Raw genomic sequence first — 19250 nt, forward strand, 5'->3', positions numbered from 1 at the left:
GGCCATGCCAGACCAGGTCTCTCAGAAATCAGAAGGAAGGACTTGTCTGTGGTCTTGGAGCAAATCCATCCAGGCATCTGGAAATTTCCCTGGCCTCCCCTGGGTCTCCAGAGCTGGGGCAGTCTCTGTGTATTTCCAAAGCTGTTTGGCAATTACTTTCAGGTTGTAAAACCTCTCTAGGCCCTTCTAATTCTGTCTGTCTGTCTGTCTGTGAGCGCGCGCGTGCGTTCAGGGATGGAATGCAGGGCCTCATACGAGCCAGGCAAGCCTTCTACCACTGAGTTACACCCTCACCCCTCTCTCTTACTTGTTTTTTCTTGCTTGCTCACTTTTCTTTCCTCCTCCCTCCCTCCCTCTATTCAAGTTAGCCAGTCAAATCCCGCCTCTGGCCAAAGTGTCTGCTCCCAGGGCTGTTTGCCAGCTAAACACAAGCAGACACCGGCCAAGGAGGGCCCGTGAGCTCTGAAAAGGGGGCGGCTCACAAACTAAGCCGGAGCCCAGCTTTCTGCCTGGAAAGACACTTGAGGTTGTGACATGGGGCCAGATCCCAGCAGAGAGTGTGGCTTCCCCGTGAAGAGACAGGGGATGACGAGGTTGGAGCTTGTGGGGGTAAGTCACTCACTTAACAGTGCCACAGATTGGCACAGGGGACTCATTGGGTGAGAAACTGAATGCCAAGTTGCTCAGGCATTGGGCAACACGCTACAAAGCCCTGGCAGAGCACAGCCACGGGGTGGCACGAGCCAAGTCATTCCAGGAGTTCTTCTGGGTCTGGGGACGTTCAAGTTCTAGCAAGTAGAACAGGAGCAACGGGTGAAAACAGCCAAGGCATTTCCTGGAGACCATAGTGAGGCTAGACCTTGGTGGCAGGGCTAAAACAGCCTTGGGGCTGGAGGGGTGGGGGGGGGGATGTCTCTAAATCGAACACAACAAAAGAAATAAGCCTTGGAAAGTCGATTCGACTACCTGCCTGAACAAATCTTCTGAGGAAAATAGCCAAACCAGGTGTTCCATTGTGTGACACTCACGGTGTCCAGCACTGGTGACATGGCTGAACACCCGGAGCAGCACAGAAGTGTGCCCCCTACAGAGAGCACCGTCAGGCAATACCAACGGTTGCCAAATGCCCAGAGCCAGTGAACAGAGGGGGGCTGTGGAACGGTTTCATAAATAAAGCCAGAAATATGAAGAAGAGGGAGATGGGGGAGATGTCGCAGGGCAAGCAGGAGGACCCGAGTTCAATTCCCAGCTCCCATGTAAAAGTAGAATGTTGTTCTGGCTGGTTTTACGTCAACTTGTTCCAAAGCTAGAGTCATTACAGAGGAGGGAGCCTCAACTGAGAAAATGACTCCATAAGATCAGGTGGTAGACAAGCCTATACAGCACTTTCTTAGTTGGTGACCGATGGAGGAGGGCCCAGCCCATGCTGGGTGGTGCCATCCCTGGGTTCTACAAGAAAGCAGGCTGAGCAAGCCATGGGGAGCAAGCCAGTAAGCAGCACCCCTCCATGGCCTCTGCATCAGCTCCTGCCTCCAGGTCCCGTCCCGTGTCCCCCCCCCCCCCCCCCCCCTTGAGTTCTCATCCTGACTTTTTTTCAGTGAGGAACAGTCCTGTGGAAGTGTAAGCCAAATTAACCCTTTCCTCCCCAAGTTGCTTTGGTCAGGGTGTTTCAATCGCGGCAATTGTAAGCCCAACTGAGACAGACGTGGTTCCACGGCTCTGCAATCCCAAAGCTGAGGAGACGATACGGGAGGATCTCTGGGGCTCACAAGCTAGCCAGACGAGTTGAATCAGCATGCTCCAGGCTCAGTGACTCTGTCTCTGGCTGGAGAGATGGAGCAGCACTTAGGAGCTCTTCCTGGTCTTCCAGAGGACCCGAGTTCTGTTGTCAACCCCCTCCATTTGTCCGTTCACAAACACCTGTAACTCCAGCTCTGGAGGGATCCAACGACTGACGGCCTCTATGGGCACCTGCCCACATGCAGCCACGCATCATACACACGTTACTAAAGATAAATCAAAATTCATCTTTAAAAAACAAAGTGGTGGAAAGCAACTGAAGACACTGGATGTTGATGTCCACATGTAGGTGCACTCGCGCGCGCGCGCACACACGCACACACACACACACACACACACACACACACAGAGTGGAGACTGTTTAAAAATAAAGAAGAGGAAGAGGAAGAAAAGGAAGAGGGGAAGGCACCAGTCGGAACCTCTAGAGATGAAAGTCAATATCTTTTAAAAATTCATTAGTTTAATAGCACATTAAAGGCTGCGAAAGAAGATTATCAATACATTTAACGCCATGGCAGGTATCATTCAAAATGAAGAACAAGGAGGGAAAAAAGATACACGGAGGAAAAGATACAAACACAGAAATAAAAGACGCCAGTACCAAGTGGGGTGGGGTGGGTGGTGCCTCATGGGTAAGGTGCTTGCTACAGAGGTGTCACCACTGGGAACTCTGGGGGAGTCTCATGTTAGGAGTGTCACTGGGGGGATCAGTGTTCCCTCACTGGTCTCGTGAGTCAAAGCATTTAGGAACAGACTGTCGGAAGCACAAGGAGAATTTTATTAGAGTTTGAGAGAAAACCACAGGGCGGGCTGGAAATGTTGACAGCCACTGGGAAGAGGGATGCCGAGGGGAGAGAGGGAGGCCATGCCTTGATGTGGGCAGCTTGTTCAGCACATGGAGGTCAGCACATGGCCACATGGTGGGAGAGGTCAGGGTCGATGTAGAGAAAGAGCAAGAAAGCTCCAAGTGCCAGAAGAAGCATGTCTAGGTTTCAGCTATATCCGAGAGAGACGAGAAAAGTCGCTTCGTGTGAGAAGAGGCGTGTGCTGGCACACCAGCGTCTTTCCGTACGTCTGCCCACATCTCTGCTCTCTGCCACTGGACATCCTTCTGCGAGCTCTGACTCACCAGCTGGTAACTCACTCATGGCAGAGCCCAGAGCAGTCGAGTTACCTTTCCCCAATGGTTTCGACATCGAGTCGCTCTGCTCAACTCATTGGGTCTGGATCACACCCCAGAATCAGAAAGTCCTGACTCTGGCCCCGTCTGGATCACAAACCTCCCCACCTTGGGTAAGAAGGTTGGAGAGAGATGGTCTCCCAGCACATAGATGCTGAACAGGCAAAATCACAGGCATCTACTACCCCCCGCCGCCAAGCACTCAACCGTGAGAGCTGCTGAGCAAGGTGCCTCCAAACACAGCTTGGAATACACAGACTCCATCTTTTCTACAGTATCAGGAGAACTGTATGTTATTTATGCCCGGTCTCATGTAGCCTAGGCTGGTCCCAAACTCACTATGTAGCCAAGGATGACCTTGAACTTCTGAAACCCCCCCCCCTTCCCCGGGACAAAACCCAGGCCTTCCGTGCACGTGAGTCAGGGACTCCTCTGAAACTTTCTCAGTATTCCCCAGCATATAGACAGGACCCGGAGAAACAGAGAGGTCATTTAGCTTGTGCTTGGCCACACAGCAAGCTGAGATCCAAACCCACAGCCTGGTTTCTCTGAGGTTCTGTCCTCAGTTATCTTTACCTGGTCTGGGGAAGAGACAGGAACTGGCTCCTCCCTGATGCCGGGAATCCTCAATGCTGATGTTCCTGTACTGCTGCTCCACCCGGCCTGGCCCATGATGGCTACTACCTGAGGAAAGAGAATTTTAGCAAAAAAAAAAAAAAAAAATTGTCGTGCTGTCTCTATGGGGACTGAGGAAGAGAGCTGGGGGTGGGAGGTGGAGGGGACGCGACCCTGAGCTCCACTAGTTCCTTGTAGCATAGGAAGGGGTCTTTGGAAGTTGGCGACTCATTCTTGGCTGTACCGGCCAGTGGCTACCTCCGTCTTCCTTTGGCCTTCTGTCTTTCTATGTGTCTATCCTCCACCTCAGTCTCACAAGGACACTTGTCACTGGATTTAGCATTCCCCGGGGAGTCCAGGAGGATCAACGAAGATTGTTTTTTTCCAACTATGGTCCCATTAAATAAGGTCCTGTTCACAGGTTCTGAGAGACTAGGATGCGTGTGTATGCGTGCGTGCGTGTGTGTGTGTGTGTGTGTGTGTGTGTGTGTGTGTGTGTATGAATGGTGTCTGTGTGTGGTGTGTGGAGTGTGTGTGGGGTGTGTGTGTGTGTGTGTGTGTGTGTGCATGTATGTATGGTGTCTGTGTGTGGTGTGTGGAGTGTGTGTGTGGTATGTGGTGTGTGGAGTATGCGGTGTGTGTGGTGTGTGGTGTGTGTGTGTGTGTGTGTGTGTGTGTGTGTGTGTGTGTATGAATGGTGTCTGTGTGTGGTGTGTGGAGTGTGTGGCGTGTGTGTGTGTGTGTGTGTGTGTGTGTGTGTGTGTGTGTATGCAAGTATGTATGGTGTCTGTGTGTGGAGTGTGGTGTGTGGAGTGTGTGTGTGGTGTGTGTATGAATGGTGTCTGTGTGTGGTGTGTGGAGTGTGTGGTGTGTGGAGTGTGTGGCATGTGTGTGTGTGTGTGTGTGTGTGTGTCTGTATGTATGGTGTGTGTGTGTGTGTGTGTGTGTGTGTGTGTGTGTGTGTGTGTATGTATGCATGGTGTCTGTGTGTGGTGTGTGGTGTGTGGGTGTGTGTGTGTGGAGTGTGTGCATGGTGTTTGTGTGTGTGTGGTGTGTATGCGTGTGACACTGTCTCTTTTATTGCCCTGTGTCTTTCTCTTTTGTTTTGCGGTTTTCGGCCCCTTTCTGGAAGGTACATGTTGCTGGCTTCTGTGGTTATTTTCGCCTAGCAGCTGTGTTTCCGGCAAGCAGCTGAGGGGTTCTTCTGACTCAGCAAAACCAGAGTGGTAACTGTCAAGAAGCCGCTCAAGCGGGGCTGGAAATAAAGATGCCGTTCCTCCAGCATCACCCCCCACCGCCCAGACTCCTTTCACTTCCTTCCCCGTGAGTACCTTTGAAAGCCTCATAAAGTGCTTTTTAAAACCTGCCTCAACCTGTCTGCTCCAGACCTGAATGAAAGTTCCTTGGCTAGGCTTTGCTAAACAGTAGATTCTGGAATAGGAGGCATCGGGCTCCTGTTCCTCCTCCACCTCCCCCTCTTTCACCTCCCCCTCCTCGGTAGACTTGAGTGTCTTTTCCCACGGGGGGCCTTGAAGTGAAAGCAGGATTAGTGGGACCTCTGTGGCTTCCTGGGGTGTGGCCTTCCCCCAGGCTGCTGCCCCAGGAACCTGGGGACATCCACCAGCATGCACTTGACTGAGTTTCATGGGGGTCATCTGGCAGCTTGCTTTGTCCACACACTGGCCCAGGATCCTCACCCCCAACTTCAGACAGGAAGGGAATGAGATGGGAAAGGAATCCTGGGGCACCTAGGAGCCTGCAGAATGCTCCCGTGCAGAGGCTGCGAGACAGTTGCCCTCTGAGCCACGAGGCTGCTGTTCTGAGAAAGAAAAGGAACAAATAATTTTAGCTCCTTCCTACGCATCCCTTGCAGCTGCTGATTGACTAACCGAAAGAGGCTGTCTGTCTCAACCCCCACTCCCCAGCTTGGACTGAAGGAGCCCAGCTAACCCTTCTTACAAGGGACTTGTGCAGGCTCCCGCCTGATGGGGGCATCTCGCCTCAAAGAGGACTCCATGGACAGTGCAGTTCAGTGTGTGTATTTGTGTCTTTTTTTGCCATCCTGAAACAAGACGGCGTTGGGAAATATTGCCCCATGGGCTTGGGGGTCCTGGAATTTCTCACTAGGGAACGGCTTGGGAGCTGAAGCCAGCAGGGAGCTCCCAAAGCAGTTGGTTGGTTTCGTGGTACAGTTTGTGGAAAGAAAGAAGTTGCTGATGAGGCTTGAAGGAAAAGACTGGAACGGAGCACTGAGCCCTGCGGGATGGGGTCCAACTAGAGACATGAGTTCCGGTCCCCTGTGACTATGGAATGCCTCTGGGTAAGGAGTGCTCATACACTGTGTGTGTGATGTGGCCTGGATGTGGAACCCCCTGGATCTCGGTTTCATTTCCTGGAGAGCAGGAATGAATCAGGGTGAACACCCAGACCCCTACCTTTCTCTTCCTTCTTTCCCATCAGGTCTCACACAGCCCATCTACCTTTGAACTCAACACATAGCAGAAGATGATCTCAGACTTCTCATCCCTCTGCATCCGATCCTGAGTGCTAGGATTACGGGCCTGTGCTGAGGATGGGACTCGGGTGTAGCAGGCTGTCTTTTGGGTTACCAACCAGCTCCCAAATCATGACACAGAGACTTCTTATTAGTTATGAATGTTCGGCCTTAGCTTCTGCTCGGTTTTGGCTAGGCTTTTTTCTTTAACTTAAATTAACCTGTCTCTTATCATCTATGTTTTTGCCTCAGTGCTTTTTACCTTTCTTTATTATTGTATGTCCTACTCTGTGTCTGCTGGCTGGCGCTGGCTGGCGCCGGCTGGCGCTCGATGTCTCCCATCTTCCTGGTTCTTTTGCTTGTCTTCTACTTACTCTCTCTGCCCTCCAGCCCTGCCTATCCCTCTACTGCCTAGCTATTGGCTGTTCAGCTTTTTATTAGACCAATCCAGTGCCCTAGGTAGGCAAAGCAAATGCAACACATCTGTACGTTGTTAAACAAACGCAGCATAAACAAATGTAACACATCTTTACACAGTTCAAGTAATATTCTGCAACATAAACAAATGTAACACATCTTTACACAGTTAAAGCAATATCCCTCAATATAAACAAATGCAACACATCTTTACATAGTTAAAGTCCTATTCCAGAACACCCAGGGCTTCGAATGGATTTTGCTAACTGAACTGCTCTCTCGACTGAGAACTGGGTTGTCTGGGAGGAAATAAATGGCACTCAGCCTACTTCTTAGTGAGCCATGGTGGTGTCTGGTGAGCTCTGCTTTACCTGCCTGTCACGTGACCGCAGCTCAACTCTGTCTCCCCCACTTTGCACGAGATCGGCTGGTCCTTTTACCCTCAAACTCTAGCAGCAAGCAGGAGGCCCAGGTGTGGTCACAGTCTTCCACAGCCCTAACCAGAGTGATGCTGGGATGTCTGTGAGACTCGGGCTGGCACAAGGGAGCCAACTTCCGGAACTCCTGGGAGAAAAGGCATCTTACAGTTAGGATTCCAAGGGGTCCCGTGGCGGCTGTCTATATTACAGAGAGGAGAACTGGCCTGAAGATGAAGCAGATATGGAGAGGCTGCAGGCTGTCACAGCACAGCTCCCCACACCTGTTGCCACCAAACCTGTCCCTTCCTTTGGGCCTCGGAACTATATTATGGGGTAGGGCCCTTATTTGGGGAACTGAGAGCAAGCCCAAAGAAGATATGTGGAGCCCTGGGCTTCAGTAATACAAAGTGGGGAGGGGTGTGTTAAACTCTAAACCAGTGAATCCCAGATGCCACTGTGCATTGCCCTCTTACCCCCATCCCCTCCACCCCATCCCCCCACCCCCATCCCTCAACCCCCATCCTCCCCACTCCCATCCTTCCCCAACCCTGCACAATGCCTGGGAGGCATTTTTGCAGGTGTTTCTGCATGCAGCAATTGATTTTGAAAGTCACATGACACCCAGGACAGGTCCTCCACAGGTCTCTCTGAAGAACCAGCACCCCAGAACCCATCCAAAAGGAGGACAGACAAGTAGACTTGGGGTGAGGCGTGGGGAGCTAGACACAGCTCAGAGTTAAGAGCGCTTCCTGCTCTTGCAGAGGACCCAAGCTTGATGCTCAACACTTATATTGGGCAGCTCACAACCTCCTCTAACTCCAACTCCAGGGGAGGATCTGGGTACTCTTCTCGTAGCCTCCTTGGGCTACCACACACATGTGGCATACACAAACACCACACACACACACACACACACACACACACACACACACACACCAATTTAAAAAAAAAAAGAAACCTAAAAAAAGCAACCTTGAGGCTGTAAGGTTTCTGAGTCTCTGGGCTATAAGGGAGGCCTGTGCCTGTGCCCTGGCCTGCGCCCATATACTTTTGGTTCCTGTTACTTCTGTGCCCCAACTCCTTAAATGGAGTCATGGGACAGTACCCTTCCCATGTGCTCACAGCCCCCAGGACAGGCTGGGTTTGGCACCTGCTCCTGCACCAGCGGATCCTTCTGCCGACACCCTCCCCACTCAGGCTCCCGTTCCTCTGTGGTCACCAGTAGACCAAGTGTCGCTGCTGTGTCCCCCTCCATGACCACATGCTCTTGTCACCAGGAACTTTCCCCTTTTGCAGATTTTGGAGCCCACTTGAGCACGCTCCCAGGGGCCTGTTTCCATTCACACTGCTCATTTCCCGCCTGCTCAAGGTCCCTCGGTGTCTCTGTGCTGGATGGCTTTTACTTTCATCCACTCTTAACCACTTCTTGATGCCTCCTGCGGGCAGTGACTTCGGCATCTTCAAGAGAAATCCTTCCAGCCCACTTTCCTGGCTTGGGAAACAGTGTTACTCTGAGCGTGGAATTAAAAACCAGTATCTATGAACGACCTGTCCATCTCCACGTCATTCCTGCTGTTTTGGAGTTTTGCTACATTCTTAAGCTCTTCTGTGATGATGCATGCAAAGCCAGTGGCCTGGGTTCGAGTTCTGTCTCCCGTATCCCATCTGATATCTGCCTATATCACTTCAGGTTATCTATCTCCCTTAATCACAGACACGGAGGTCCCCTCTGGATCCTTGCTATGAGGAACACGCCCACCACCAACATCACCCTGAGTGTTCCTTGTGACCCTCTGTGGGCATCTCAAGAACGCACACCTCTGTATGGAAGACTTAACCCACAGGGCCTCAGGACGTGAGCTTGTTTGGTCGCAGGATAGAACTTGTTAAGGGACAGCCTTTACCCTCCGACTGACTACCGCCCTTGGAAGGAAAGCGTGGCATGAATGCAAACACTCCGGAGAAGCCATGTGATAGCAGAGGCAGAACTCAGTGATGCAGCCACAAGCCAAGGAATACTGAGGATTGATGGCCACCGTCAGAAGCTAGGGAGAAGCAAAGGAGGATTCTCCACAGAGACTCATGGGAGTAGTTCCCTCCTGACATGGATTTCTCCAAACCTTTGGAACTCAGATCTTGTATCCGTCAGGGTTCTCTAGAGGAACAGAACTGAAAGGATGAATATATACATTAAGACAATGTATTGAATCAGCTTACTTCAAAATAGTGACAATAGTTGAATCACACCCAAGGGGCTGAGAACCTAGTAGGTGGCCAGTCCTTGAGACTGGGGGCCTCGGCATTTGGAATAATCCTACTGTGGCTCTCACTGGAGAGGCTGAGAACCCAGTTGTTGATCAGTCCGGGATGCCGGGCACCTCAGCAGTCCACTCTGGAACTGAAAACCTAGAAGTTTCCTGAAGAACCTCTGGTCCTTGGTCAATGACGGATACTTGGAAAGGCAGGTCCTGGTGTCACTGAAGGAGTCAGCAGCAGCAGCAACAATAGAGTAAGCCAACTCAGTGGAGAGAGGGAAGATGATTATCCATCTGTCCTTCCATCCATCCACCCACCCATCCATCCATCCACCCATCTATCAATCCATCCATCCATCCATCCATCTATCCATCCATCCACCCACTTATCCACCCACCCATCCATCCATCCATCCATCCATCTATCTATCCATCCATCCATCCATCTATCCATCCATCTGTCCTTCCATCCATCCACCCACCCATCCATCCATCCACCCATCTATCAATCCATCCATCCATCCATCTATCCATCCATCCATCAATCCATCCACCCACTTATCCACCCACCCACCCATCCATCCATCCATCCATCCATCCATCCATCCATCTGTCCGCCTATCCTTCCATCCTTCCATGTATCTATCATCCATCTAGTCATCTATTCACCCATACATTTATGCAGACATCATTTATTCATTGCCTATCTCTCCTCCACCCACATGTCCATCCATTTACCTATTCTTTATCTGCCTAGTATCTATCCATCCTTCCATCTATTCATCCATCTACCCATCCATCATTAATCCATACATACATCTGTCGATTCATCCATCATCTATCCATCCATCCTTCCATCCATTCATCTATTCACTCATCTATCTCTGTAGTCATCATCTATCCATCACCTGTCTATTTTATCTGTCATCCATCCATTTATCTATTCTTTACCCACCTAGTATCTATTCATCCTTCCATGTATTCGTCTATCTACTCATTCATCATTAATCTACCCATCTTTCCATCTTTCCACTTCTACTGTGGGTCTTCCTTTACCTCAGTACTAGAGTCACAGTAATAATAATGAAAACAAATGAATAGGCCTTCTCTGTTGTGGAACTCATCATTGGTGAGGGCAAGCCAGACATTAAACTAATAACGATAAGCTCCAGGCCTATGAGCTGGAGACCTGATGGCAGGGTCCTGGGGATCCCGAACATCTTCATTGCACGGTGATGCTAATGCTGGAATAAGGGTGGAAGCGGGTGTATGCCGAGCCCCACCCTCGGCAGGCAGGTGCATGGTTTGAAGGGAGGCAGGCATTGTTTATGAGGAAGTAAAAGAAGCCGGCTTTGCTGGTGTGTAGGGGAGGAGAGATGACCCAGGGTGCTCGAGCCTCGGTGTCCCTCGGCTCTGTGCCTCCAGGGGACCCTCACAACAGATTGGGACTAAGAATCGGTTCCAACACTGTGACCCACTTCGAGGCCAGCCTGGTTCCGTGTTTGTGCCAATCCCTACTCCACAGAAGGGGTGAGAAGCAATACGACTCCTCCAGAAGGACTTGGAGGTCCTGAGAGGAAACTCAACTGTGTAAAGCCATTCATTTGCTGTTATTCAAAAGTCCCACAAATTGAACACACAAAGCAGAAAAAAGGTAATGGCTTCATGTTCCAGTCCCTGGCTGCTTAAGTCTTCCTGGATCGAGGGGCTGGTGTGAAGCTCTAGATATTTGTCTAGTTCACACTAGAACTCTGCAGGCAGTGAGGTGGACTGCGGCAGAAGCCACTATGGAGACGCTGCTTCCAAGGTCACTCTGTGAGACAGAGAGCCTGGGACAGTGACAGGCTGCCCACTTCTTGGCCCACTGACAGGCTTGGTGTGGCCAGACCAGGCAGGTGTGGAGCATCGCTGTAATTGGGAAGGCCCCTCAGAGCTTACTTCTCCCACGCAGATTCACGGAGTAGAGAACAGCACTTGAACTTGGAGCTTGTTAGGGGGTGGTCTGTCATGCAGACTGTGAAAACAATCAGCTGGGTTTCCATCCCTTTTGGGGAGTGGAGAGAGAGAGAGAGACAGACAGAGACAGAGACAGAGAGAAAGAGAGAGAAGACAGAGAGAGAGAGACAGAGAGAGAGACAGAGAGACAGAAAGAGAGAGAGGCAGAGACAGAGAGAGCACCCGATCAGGGCTAAAAGAGCCGGCCTGAGATTCAGCCACTCAGGGTTGTCAATAACTGGGTTTTACGGATGTGCAGATTCATAGAGCTGTATTTTAGTGCCTCTCTATCGATTGAACTATCATTTCAGCTCCATAGCTCATAGCTAGAAAGCAGCCTACAGACACCCCACATTATGACGCTGCCCTCCTTGTTCAGGACACCATATTCCATTAGGAGCAGAGCTTGATGGATGGTCCTGGTGTGGTAATCTTGCTAAGCAATTACAGTGCCATCCTATTAGTGGGAGACACCACACACACACACACACACACACACACACACACACACACACACACACACTCCTGTACAAGCGAAGCTCTGGGTATAAGGAAGATCTGGGGAGATCCAGTGCAGGCAAGCAGGTCTGAGGGGTCAGCCTTCTGGGATATAACCAGTTGTATCTCCAAAGCCCTTAGAAGGTTACAGATCCTCTTGCACGGTCTGACCCCAGCAAGCATGGAGAGTTCACTACTGGGCTCTGTGGTAGGGAGATGCCAGGGCCTTGAGCTGTATAATTCCTGCCTCGTGGAACTTCTGAACCTCTTAGGAGGGGAAATTGATCCTAGATCATAGAGAGATGGATAAAGCAGAAACTGATCGATTGATCAGCAGTCAGCTGCATGGCAGGCTGCGTTCGTTCACCGCTGTCTAACTAAAGCCAAGATCAAACGAACCTCCACAGGCTTAGCCATTAGGGGGCCTTTTCTGCCTCACCGTGGGAGAGGTCACTAACTCGTGACATCTGCTAAGGGTTGCATTGTGTCCCTATCCTAAGAAATGTGCTCAGTTCTGAATGCCCCTAACTGGTGAATATGGCCTTGGTAAATGTAGTTAAATGAGGTCATCATTCTGCTTCTCCCCTCCCCTCCTCTTCCTCATCCTCCTTTTTCCACTACTGGGAATTGAAACCCAGATCTCCACACATGCAAGGCAAGCACTCTACCACTGAACTACAGCCCCAGTGCTCCTTTCCCATTTAATTTTGAGACAGAGCCTCACTAAGCTGGCCTTGAGCTGTGAAGTCCAGGCAAGCCTTGAACTTGTCAGCCTCCTGCCTCAGCCTCTGGAGTCGCTTGGGTCAAGGGCCTGAAGGGTACAAGCTTGATGCTTCCTTGAGGAGGTGAGGAGATTTGAGCAAAGGCACACTCGTAGCAGAGGGCTGTGGGGGCCACCGCACAGACACTGAGGGAACCTGGGGACAGAGTAGGCACGCTGAGGGCCACAAGCCACAGAGCTGCCAAAGCCAACGCTCCTCCCTGAAGACTCTGGAGGGAACGTGGTCCTGCCGCACCTGGATTTCAGAGATCTGGTGTCTGGAGCTGTGGGAGAATAAATCCGTGTCAGAGCCAGCCACAGTGGGTGGACATCTGTTACATCGGCCTCACGGGTGGGCTCAGCGCCTTACCCTGACCCTCCCCATGGTGTTCTGGGCAGCTCCTGCCTTCTCCATCCTAGTGGTCACTTAGGATGAAACTTGTTTGTTATCCCTTACTCTAGGAGTCCAGAGAGTGGCCATGTCAGGGTCCCCACGGAGGTGGGAAAGGCTAGGCTTTGAAGGGCAGGTAGGTCCTAAATGGAGACGCATAGTCACACAGGTCATGTGACCTGTGGACAGTGGTGAGGTCACCCAAGGGCAGGTCTGCTTTATAGACCCACCGTGGAATGTACACACACACTCACACACACACACTCACACTTGCTCATACACGCACATGCAGAGCACGCACACACTCGGAGGGCAGAGCTATTCTGGGCACGCTCATCAGCGGCTAATTTTAATCACCCTCAGCCTCGCATCTCAAATCCCAAACACTTTGGTGTGTGCAGTCTCCGAATACTCACCAAAAATAGTTCTGGGAGAGAAACACAGGAGCCCAGAGGCCGGCTGATGGCAATTTGAGTCAAGTCTCTACTTTTTGAATACCTTCAGGACAGCGCGGCATCTCTCTCTCTCTCTCTCTCTCTCTCTCTCTCTCTCTCTCTCTCTCTCTGTCTCTCTCTCTCTCTCTCTCTCTCTCTCTCTCTCTCTCTCTCTCTCTCTCTCTCTCTCTGTGTGTGTGTGTGTGTGTGTGTGTGTGTGTGTGTGCATAGACCAGAGGTCAACCTTGGGTGTCATTGCTCAGGAGCCATTCACTTTACTTATTAAGACGGGGTCTCTCCCTGATCTCACTGATTTGGCCAGACTGTCCGGGATCCACCCCTCACCACCTCCCCAGCACTGTGATTACAAGTGTGTACAACCATGCCTGATTTTCCCCATGGGTGTTGGGGGGGGGTGGGACTTAGGTCCCATATTTGCTCATGGTCCCCTCAACTTGCTTTCTTATACAACCCAGGACCACCTGCTCAGCGGTGGCTCCCAGTGTGCTGGGCCTTCCCACATCAATCATTAATTCAGAAAACGCCCCATCGACTTGGCCACAGGTCAGTCTAATGGAGGCTTTTTTTTTTTTCTCCCTCTACTGAGGTTCCCTCTTCCCATGTGAACTCAGGTTGTGTCAAGTTGACAAACCAACAAAGAAATAAAAACAGACCAGCACACCCACCCACACACTCGGAAACGGAACAAAACCTCCTCCTCTGCGTCAGTCAGGTGGGGAGTCGTAGATACATTTGAACTTGAGATCAGCCCGGGTTTGTTCCAGGGTCCTTAGCAAGGATAAGGGCTTAAGTGCAGGACGGGGGATAGATAAAGGCCAAAGAACAAGGGGGAGTTCCAGCTCGGGACCGGCCAGAAAGCAGGGGATGCAGGGAGGACTGGGGAAGCCCACTCACTGCCAAAGGCCCCCTAGAAAGGATGTGACTTGACTTCTCAGGAAGCCACATTCAGGAAAATCTGAAGGAGGGCGCTGCTGAAGACAGCCACAAGGCCAGGTCTGCAGCCAGCCGCCAGGGCTAGTCCTCAGGGATGAGTCAGCTGTGCTCAGAAGGAGCCCTCTCTTTCCGGGGGGTTTTGTCTTAACCCACCAGAGTTTAAGTCTTGAGCTGTGTAACCTCTCACCTACTGGTTCGACCGCTCTCTGCCTCTGTTTTCCAATCTGTAAAAATGGGTGCAAGAGGGGCGCTTGCTTCTCGGGTTATGGAAGGGATCGGAGGAGATGACACGTGGAAGGTTCTAGGTCCCGTGAAGCGTGTGCACTGTCAGCCCTCGCTGGCGTCACCCCTGTCGCTGGCCTGGCACTGCCCTTATCCACCAGCCATCAACAGGGGCCCCACAGCACTACACACCTCCGTCCTGGCTTGTTTGACGTCCGCTTAACACGAGCTAGAATCGTTGGGAAGAGGGACTCTCAACTGAGGAAATGCCTCCATCAGATTAGCCTGTAGGCAGGTCTGTAGGACATTTTCTTAATTTGTGATTGAAGGGGGAGGGTCCAGCCTACTGCAGGTCGTGCTGCCCCTGGGCAGGTGGTCCTGGGTTCTATAAAAAAGCAGGCTGAGCAAACCATGAGGAGCAAGCCAGTAAGCAGCACCCCTCCATGGCCTCTGCATCAGCTCCTGCCTCGGGGTCCCTACCCTGACTTCCCTCAGTGGTGGAGTGTGATGAGGAACTGTGAGATGTAACAAACTGTTTCCTCTCTCAAGCTGCTTTTGGTTATGGCGCCTATCACAGCTCACAGCAATAGAAACCCTAAGACACTGTCCTCTCAGCTTTAAGCCTGATGACTGGCCACTACAGTAAAAGGAGTTAAAATAAGAGGAAATTTAAAATGAGGGTGATGAGGCTGGAGCAGGAGGCTCAGAAGGCTGAAGTAAGATTTGAACTCAAAACCAGCCACTCCTAGAACCCAGGAGTCCCTAGGATGGCTTCATATGCTCCTCGGGGAACCTTTTAATTCTCATAGTATGTCTTAGTGTGTGTCAGAAAAATGCAAGCCTCTTGTCTGTGACAGCCATGTTAATTTTCTTTTCAGAATGGATATTTCTAGGCCTGACGCTACGCACACGTCTGCCTAGCCCTGGGAAGACGGAGGCTGGAGGATGATGGCAAATGCCAAGAGTCCTGGACCCTGTGACAATGTGGGTAGACCTCAGCACACACCATGCTAAGCAGAGGAAGTCACACTCAGACGTAAACATGCCATGTGCCCACTCACAGAAACACCCAGAATAAACACGCTCGCGCGCGCGCGCAGGGTAGAAAGCAGAGTTGTAGCTCAGAGAGGCTGGGAGAGGACCACGTGGGTGGAGACCATTTCGCAGTGGCGCGGCTACATTTGGGGGGTGGCGAGGATGTTTGGGAACTAGACACTCGACATTTCTGAACTGTCCTCTCCAAAGTAGTAGGTTTGGTGGCATGTCGACCTCAGCTCACTAAGTGAGAACAGAAATGAAGTTTGGTAAAGGACGTTGACGTTTTATTTTGGGACCAGAGTCTGGGCTGGCGCAGCTTGGCCTCCAACTTGCTCATGTCGCTGAGGCTGATGATCACAAACTCTTGACCTACGTGGCTCCACTTTCTCAGCACTGGGGTGGTGGGTGGGCACCGCCACACGGTTTATGCGGCACTGAAGCTCAAACCCAGGGCCTGTGCATGCTAGGCAAGCACTCTGCTAGCTAAGCTACATCCCTGGCCTCCACTGTCGATGCATTTAAAGAAAAATATGAAGTCCGTAAGTAGCACAGGAGGGATGCTGTCAGACAACTTACTGAGGTGGTACATATTTAGAAAATACGGTCTCGGCGCTGTACTATACACTTAAGGTGCAGATAGTTCCCGGGGCGGCAGGGGAGGGGGCAAGTAAAAAGTCTAGTCCCCACTGCTCTCTATTCCCCGGCAGCCAGCTTAGCACTTGAAAAAAAAAAAAAAAAACTTGTTGAGTTTAGCTCAGCCGGCTCAGCCCGGCTTAGTTAATTGAGTTAAGCCGAGCTGAGCCAGTTTTTGTAACATCACCAGCTGGCTGGCCTGGAGGTACTCCAAGTGGAAGGATGCTGAGAATCCCGCTCGCTCATTCAACGTGCTGCGGAAAGGTGGGCTCGGGAGGGGCCGCGCCTCATCTCCCCTGACCCACCTGGGTCCTGCTGGCGCCTCGGGAGCCCACCTGCTTTATAACAGAGTTGTTCTGTCTAGGCAACCCCCTGCAGGAGGCTGTGGAAATATCAGACAATGTCAGTCAAGAGGCCCTGGAAGAAGCCGAGAATCCGGTCCATCTGGGTCTAGGGGATGACCGTGGCCTTCGGACAATGTCCAATCTGTGGCCTGCAGGCTGCACAGCTGGGAGTGTGTCCCAACACAGAATCGTGACTTACTTAAAATAGTATGAGAATCTGTAAATGTGTGTGTGTGTGTGTGTGTGTGTGTGTGTGTGTGTGTTCACATGCATGCAGGTGCATGTGTGGAAGTCGGAGAGACGACCTTGGGGTTCAGCCCTTACCTTCCCCTTGTTTGAGGTAGACGGGGTCTCTTGCTCACCACTGAGAATGCCAGGTTAGCTGACCCCAGAGCTTCTGTGGATTCTCACCCCACCCAGAAGCAGTCTGGGATTACAGATCTGTGAAGCTGCATCCTGCTTTATGTGTGTTCTGGGGACATGTACCCAGGTCCTCATATGGGCACGACAAGTGCTTTATCTAGTTAGCCAGCTACCCAAGGCAATAGTGTGTGTGTGTGTGTGTGTGTGTGTGTGTGTGTGTGTGTGTGTGTGTGTGTGTGATTCAATTGCACGGCCCTCAAGTGTGAACTTTGTAGATAACAGCATTGCCTTGAAAAGTCAAAAGGTTGGACATGCAGCCCTCACCCGGGGCTGCTTTTGCCAGCGGCTCCCAGGATGTACTTAGCCGAGCCTGTGTGGAGCTCATTCACGCAATATGATTGCCTGGGTTGAACCTGGCGGAGACCTCAGCCAAATTCATTCAGCTCTGTGACTCTCCTTTTCTCTTCTTTGTCTACACACAATGAACATAATAACAACTGAGAGGGGAGAGAATCCGTGTCGAGTATGCAGGCACACAGCCCCCAGCACTGGCCGCACACGCAGGGGTGGGCTCTAACGACCTGCTGCCGGGGAGGGCTGGTGTGCAGGACCGCTTTCTGGGAGTGGGCTGTTTGTAAACACTCCCCAGCAGAGGAGGAAGCACGTGGCTTCCATCCAGCCTTTTGGAAGAGTGAAGTAGGCACTGAGTGGGAGGGGGAGACAGAGGCGGGCTGCCTGGATTCTACCTACAGGGTGAGCCTGAGAACGGAAGCTGGAACCAGGCATGGCTCTGGCTCTGCTCCAGCATGCTGCCCCACACCAGGGAAGGTGTCGATCTTGGGGTGACGCAGCAGGAAGGTAAGGCAGGGTGGATGCAATTCCCACCCAGGAACTGGCAACTCCTGCATCGGCTCCCAGACAGAGGGTGGGAGGCAGGCATGGGACTCTACATGGATTTTCACACTCCCTGGTCACTCTTACCCTGTGTGGTGAACTCCAGAAAAACAGTCCCCGGTTTTCAAGTTTAATCTAGAGAAGAGTTCTTTATTTTTGTCAAAGTGTCTCCATAAATACAAGAAACTCTGGATGGCCCAAATAACTTGAGGTCACCAGCCTCTGCCTCCCACCCTCCCAAGGATGTGATTAATACTCACTGGACAGAATTCATGTCGCACAACAGGGCCGGGTACAGATGACAGACAGGAGTTGCAGGGTGTCCCAAGCAGTCATGGAGAAGGTATAGAGCAGAAGGTGAGCCTGTGTGCCTGCCGATTAGGGGGTCTAATCAGGAGAACCCAGAAGAGCCAGGCTCCTGATTCTGGAGGTTTCAGGGCTGCAACCCAGGGCCTTGCTCACACTTAGGCAAGCACTCTCCCCCTGCACTCCGCCCCCAGCCCAGCTGCTGAAGATCTTCCTGTCTCTCCCTCCTGAGTGTTCACACTAGGTTTTTCTCCCCACTCGGCATCTGTTCCTTCCCCTTCTGGAGGAACGCCCCAGTCTTCTTTGGGGGAGACTCTCTCTCCCTGTCCATGAGGCTTGTCTAGACTTTGGCGGCAATTAAACGCCCAGCATCCAGCTCATCCCACCCATCATCACACCTTTAGTCATCGCTTTAGCAAGTGACCAGAGTCTGTCACACTCACTGGCCCCAACCCTGGGACTTTCGCAGAGGCCACCAAGACAGATTTGACTTGGGGGGAGATGTGTTAAGCAGGTGGAAGTCCCATCTAACCATGAAACCAGAAGGAGGCACACCCAGACCAAACAGATAGGGCGGGGGCATACTCTAGAAGCTCTCACTGAGGACCTGGATCCAGCCACGGCTGAAGCTCCGCCCCTCGCTTTTGATGGAAACAATCCCACCCGTTTTGTATCTGGCGGCAGTCCGTTTATGTCAGGATCCGGTCATTTTGCAACTGAAACCTCATGACTGATACATGGGGGTCACTTAACCTTTCTGACTTCCTGTTTTCCCGTCTACTAAGTGTCTCAAAATCTGTACACCATTCTGTTAGCAAATATATATATATGATATCATATACGCAGTCCTGAGGAGACATTGGCTAGGAAGTCTTTGAAGTGTTTATCAGTGGTGTGTGTGTGTGTGTGTGTGTGTGTGTGTGTGTGTGTGTGTGTGTGTCTGTGTCAGTGTCTGTGTGCATGTGTGTGTGTGTATGCAGGCCAGAGGTCATGTGTATATGTGCAAGTGTGTCTGTGTGTGCATCAGTGTCTATATGTTTGTGTCTGTGTCTCTGTGTGTGTGTGTGTTTGTGTTTGTGTCTCCCTGTGTGTGGAGGCCAGAGGTTAACATTGGAGCATCTTCTTCCATCACATTTTACCTTGTGTTTTTTGCAACACAATCTCTCACTGACTCTGACCTTGGGGTTCCACCTAGGCTGGCTGGCCAGCAAACTCCCAGGATCAGCCCATCTCTGCCC

At 51.5% G+C, this 19250-nt stretch overlaps 1 long non-coding RNA gene across 1 annotated transcript; it reads right to left on the reverse strand.

Annotated features, from left to right (window-relative positions):
• Positions 1-1585: 1585 nt before the first annotated feature.
• LOC128120935 (uncharacterized) lies at positions 1586-18584 on the reverse strand. The gene is made up of 3 exons (XR_008222014.1): positions 17967-18584; positions 6878-7070; positions 1586-3664 (listed from the first exon to the last, which is right to left on the reverse strand). It is a non-coding gene; the product is annotated as an uncharacterized LOC128120935 (long non-coding RNA).
• Positions 18585-19250: the final 666 nt, after the last annotated feature.

This window comes from Peromyscus californicus, unplaced genomic scaffold, assembly GCF_007827085.1.
Source record: "Peromyscus californicus insignis strain IS unplaced genomic scaffold, ASM782708v3 Scaffold_2__1_contigs__length_46816999, whole genome shotgun sequence".
NCBI lineage: Eukaryota > Metazoa > Chordata > Mammalia > Rodentia > Cricetidae > Peromyscus > Peromyscus californicus.